The sequence below is a fragment of the Gossypium arboreum genome, chromosome 12 (assembly GCF_025698485.1).
Source record: "Gossypium arboreum isolate Shixiya-1 chromosome 12, ASM2569848v2, whole genome shotgun sequence".
Taxonomy (NCBI): Eukaryota; Viridiplantae; Streptophyta; class Magnoliopsida; order Malvales; family Malvaceae; genus Gossypium; species Gossypium arboreum.
The window spans coordinates 66,474,900-66,480,899 of NC_069081.1; positions in this window are offsets into that span (position 1 = coordinate 66,474,900).

A 6,000-nucleotide genomic window follows, 5' to 3' on the forward strand; every position below is an offset into this window, starting at 1 on the left:
TACACAAATTTAACCTATGGGTATTTTTCCAAATATGAACCCTAGGTTGAATTATTGCTAGCATAAGTTAATTCGAGCTACCGGGATTCCAAAAACGTAAAGAACATTAAAAACGGGGCTTGGAATCACTTACTATGGAGCTTGGAAGCTTGAAACAAACCCTAGCTATGGATAACCCTTGAAATTTTGTCCTAATGAAGAAGATGGACAAAAATTGGCTTTTAATTTTGTTTTTAATTCATTTTAATAACTAAATGACCAAAATGCCCTTACTACTAAACTTTCCAAAAATTCCATCCATGTGACAGCCCTAAAGTGACCCCCGTCGGAATTCAGTTTCGGGACCGCTAAACCGAATCACCAAATTATTTGGATGTGATATTTATGGTCTAAAATATGTGAATATGAATGTGCGAAAATCTTAAGCTTCGATTTAGTAAATTGCATGTGAATTTAGTCAAAAGGACTTGTGTGACACTTTTGAAATGTGATAGGCTAATCTACAAGGATCTAATAGTGCATGTAAACAAAAAGGAGGACTTGCATGTCAAATTCCCCTTTTAATTGCTAGTGGCTGGCCATGACAAAGGATGATGGGCAAAACATGTCATAGACATGTTTTGTTGGTGCATCATGGGTGGAAAAATAAATTAAAGAGCATGGGCAAAGAAAGAAAAAAAATGGTCTCATCCATGCTCCCCCCTCCCCTTGCCGTGAATGGAAGAAAGAAAACAAAGAAGAAAAAAAAAATGTTCATCCTTTGATTCATCTTTTGGCCGAAAATTTGAAGGAAAAAGGGAAGAAGGGAGTGAAGCATTCGGCTATCCTAGGTCACTATTAAGGTAAGTTTGATGTTTTGCCATGAGATTCATGTATATTTTAGTAGTTAGCTTGAGTTCTAACTAGCCATGGTTCCAATCCTTACTATGTCATGGAGATGATATTCGGCTAAGGTAAGATTGTGTTGATATCATTTGCATGCTAAAAGTGAAGCTTTGTAATGGTGCATGTGATGGTGTATTGATGATGAATGTGTTATGGAAAGAAATCGGTCTTCCTAAGAATATATTTGTGAATGTTTATATTAGTAATAGCCGAAATTAAAGAGGTTTGATGTCTTGAACAAATGTTGATTATATGATTGAAAATGAGATATGTCAATGATGAAGTATAATCGGCCATGGAGGTAGCTCATTTTGGAAGTGTGATTGTGGTATATTTTCTTTGTGATTGATTATAAAAATTTGGCTTAAGTGAGGTAATTGGTAAAAGATGTGTTTATGATGTAATACATATGTTCTCATAAGCTAAGTTATGTATATGTGATATCTTGCATATTGGTTGTTATGGTAAGGTTTGAGATATTGACGTATGAATATGTTTTGTTTGTGGTTCGCAACTAATGGTTAAGTTGTTAAGTTACATGCTTGAGTAGTAAATATGTTAAGAATGGTTCTAAAATGTATATGGATGCCGTGTGATGGTGTTTGATTGGGAAGTAAATTGTTTGATTTAGCTCAAGAGCCTAGAGGATCAAAGTCGGATAAGGAAAAGAGGAAGTAAACGAATAGCCGTGGATATCTAGTCGTCGACCACTTTCGAGGTAAGTTTTAGCGATAAATCGTTGAGTAAATTCAATCATAATAGGGCATAATGAGTTGATTTGATAAGATATGATGTGGCCATGATATGTCTTAAACCCAAATGGTAAGTTCATAAGTGTTTGGACTTGGAAATTTAAGAGCAAATTGTAATAAATTGCTTGGACAGCAGCAGTAAGGTGATTTTAGAAAATCACTATAAATTGTTGGTGTGGAATTATAGGCTGAATAAAATATGTAATCAAAGCTTAGTTGGTCTAGTTTCTTATAAAAGAGACCGTGGAAGCAAAGAAATTTCCTATAAAGAGATATTTAATGTTGTGCGGGACAGTGTCGGAATGACTCGAAATCCCTGTTCTGTTTTTGGAAAATCATTATAATTCGTACAAAAATGGTTATGAGTTACGATTTATATGCTTAGACTCCTTAATGAGTCTAGTTTCAAATGGAGTCAAATAGAACACATTATGAATTCTGTACAATGAAAGATTTGATTCGTAGTGAAGAGTGGTCAGATTAGTCAAACAGTGAAACAGGGAAACTTTAAGAAAAATCTGGTATTGATTGGCCAAACCTAAAATTCTGAAAATTTTATGGGTGGAAGATACATGAGTCTACATTCGGGAAAATTAACAGCAATTGATTTTGAGTTTTGTAGCTCCAGTTATAAACAACTTAGTGACTGTTGGTCAGAAAAACTGCTTGTAGTGAATATGTGATTTTGTTGTAAACTTTGATGAAACTATTTGAGTTGCTTATAAGCTGTTGCTGAAATTGATGTACAAGAAAATATGAAATATGTATGATATACATATATGTGTGATAAGGCGAATGGCCAATGCGATGAATGTGAAAGTGTATGTATATGTGATAAGGCCTAATGGCCGATGTGATGAATGTGAAAGTGGATGTATATGTGATGAGGCCTAATGGCCGATGTGGTGAATGTGAAAGTGTATGTATATGTGATAATATATGTGATGAGGCCTAATGGCCGATGTGGTGAATGTGAAAGTGTATGTATATGTGATGAGGCCTAATGGCCGATGTGGTGAATGTGAAAGTGTATGTATATGTGATAAGGCCTAATGGCTAATGTAAAATATATGTGTGATATGCATATGTGGTAAAGCCGAATGGCTAATGTGAATGTTGTAACATGTGATTAAATGTACATGAAACTTGGAATATGTTCCGGGTGAGACCCGATGACTACGTGTGGAGATTATGACCGGGTAAGACCCGATGACTACGTGTGGAGATTATGACCGGGTAAGACCCGATGACTACGTGTGGAGATTATGTCGGGTAAGACTTCTTTTATAAGAATTGCTTATAAAAATACGCATAATGCTGAAAGGTTAAACAGTATGTACTCCAAGCTTATATGTGAGCTTGATTTAAACTAAACCATAAGGTAGTTATGTGATGTATACGAGAGCAATCTATGAGACTATTCCTATGATTATGATGAGATGTGCATATTTGGATAAAGGGTGGTATGCCCGAAGGAAGAGTGAAATAAAATACGAACAACTATGTTATAACTTGATTGTTATCTGTTGACACTGCTTGAAACTTACTAAGCATTGTAATGCTTACTCCGTGTACTTTGTTTCCTCTGTTTTATAGATCTCATTTGGAAGCTACAGGCTCGGGGATCGTCGACAACTAGTCACACTATCACTATCCTTTGTTTGGTACTGCTATGTTTTGGAATATCTTATGGCATGTATAGAATAGACTAGTAGTGAGAGGATATCTTGGTTAATGTATAGGACTACCCTTTCGATTGTAGGTCATGTACCCTTTGGTTTTGTGTAAATTCGGATAGCCATGCGAAAATGGCTTAGATATACTTTGATCATAGCATTATAATCGTTGTATGTTGTTTGTCAAGAGGTATGGAAATGTTGGTAACGGTTAGCCATGGGAATGGTCATTCATGATCACTTTTGGTATATGTATGACAAACTCTAGTTGATCCATGGAGGATCATGAAATAGGTAAAGTTTACCTTAAAATAGATGCTGGTAGCAGCAGTGATGTGAATGTGAAAATCACTAAAAATAGTAGAAAGGAATTAAATAGTGAATAAATTATGTAGTCGAACCTTGATGAATCTATTTTCGTAGGAAAGTAACGAAACGATCATATGAATAGTATGTTAAGAGATATTTAAGTTTCCGTGAGACAGGGCCAGAACAGTTTCTGGATTCCCTGTTCCGACTTTGGAAATTCATTGTAAATTAACCAGAGATAATTAGGAGACATGCCATATATATATAGATTCCTCTTTGAGTCTAGTTTCTATAGAAACAAACGACATCAGTATTGAAGCCCTGTACAGGGAGATATCCAATTCATAACGCACGAAGGTCAGTGTAGTCGATCCCTGCAACAGGGGAGAATTTAACTAATAAACTGTACTAATTGGCCTGACCAATAATTCTAGAAAAAAATTTGTAGATGCATATATGAGTCTAGTTTCAGGGAAAAATTACGAAACTGGTTTTCGAGTTTTGGAACTCAAGATATGATTTTTAAAGTGATTGTGACGCAGTTAGCTAACTGCCTGGAAAATTTTTAAAATGGACTGTGAAAGTGAATGGTTTAAGCCGTTAACCCCTCGTGTCCGATTCCGGCAGCGGACTCGGGTATGGGGTGTTACAATCCATGTCCAATTTTTTTCCATAGACTTAGAAATTGGTCAAATTTCTATTTAAGACCTCCTCATTAATATTCCAAAGCAATTTCATACTAAAAACTCCTAGAATGCAAATTTTGCAAATTATTCGATTTAGTCCCTAATTTCAATTTAAGCACTTTAGGCATAGGATTTCATCACGAAAGTTTCATACAATCATGCAATCATATCATAAACATCAAAATAATTATAAAATAATTATTTCTATCTCGGATTTGTGGTCACGAAACCACTATTCCGATTAGGCCCTAATTCGGGATATTACAGTTAGTGATTAGATGTTAAAAACAAAAATTTTAAAGAAATCAATACTTTTAGTGCTCAGGTTGCTTCCCGAGAAGCGCTTATTTGGATTCTAAACTCAACTTACCTCTCTTTTGCGTGATCATAGTGGTGCGAGGAGTTTACACTCCTCATCCCTGTTATCAATTTCATCAAAATAAGGTTTTAAATGAGTACTATTTACCTTAAAAGTGCCGAATTTGGGATGAATTACCTCGACTGTACCGTATGGAAAAATGCTGAGTACCGTAAAAGGGATTGCTCCATTAGGTTTAGAAGTGGCAATACGAGGGTCTGCTGCATCTAGTAGTACTTTGTCTCCAACCTTAAGTTGATTTGGTGAAATATTGAACTTGTCATGGCGTGGTTTTGGTTTATCGTGTGTCCTTGGTTTATGTTTTCACCATTCATCTAGTTCCTCGATTTGTAGCCTTCGTTTTTCATAGATGGGTTCTTTGTTGTTACTTGAACAAGGCTCATGTGCGCTCTTCAAACGTGTTTCCTATAAAGAAGGTTGCACCACATGGTCAGTATTAATAGGATTACGAGGTTGAAGAGTAACTGATTCATCACCCACAGGAAGTGTGAGTTCACTTGTACCAACATCAATAACGGTTCTAGCAGTTGCTAAAAAGGGCCTTCCTAGAATTAGAGGTGTGTCACTACCCTCTTTTATGTCTAGAACAACACAATCGATTGGGAACATAAATTCATCAATTTTTACAAGTACATCTTCAATGATGCCTCTAGAAAATCTGATAGTTTTATCGGCTAACTGGATACTCATCCTAGTTTGTTTGGGTTTCCTAAGACCTAGTTGTTTAAACATTTTTTAGGGTATGACATTAATACTAGACCCTAAATCAGCCAAAGCATTTAACATTTAAGCTACCAATTAAACAAGGAATCATAAAACTCCCTGGATCTTTCAATTTGTTGGCAAGCTTTTTCTGTGGAATGGCTGAGCAAACTGCATTTAACTCCACATGCGACACCTCATCTAACTTCCGTTTATTTGCTAAAAGCTCCTTTAAGAATTTGAATGCATTTGGCATCTGCGAAAGAGCTTCAATAAACGGTAAGTTAATATGTAATTTCTTTAATAGTTTAAGGAATTTACCAAATTGTTCATCGTCACATTGGGGTATGACACTCGTGGTTTGTACACTTTACTTACAGGTTTCTACTCACTGTGGTTTACCTCGCCTTTACATTTACTTACCACAATTCCTTGCCTCGGTTCTGGTTTAGGTTCAACTAACCCTTCCTCATCTTGGATGGTAATTGCATTGAGTTGTTCCTTTAGGTTAAATTCAGTGTTACTCGGCAGGCTACCTTGTGGTCATTCAGAAATCAATTTGGTGAGTTGGCCTATCTGAGTTTCGAGCCCTTGGATCGACGCTTGTTGAT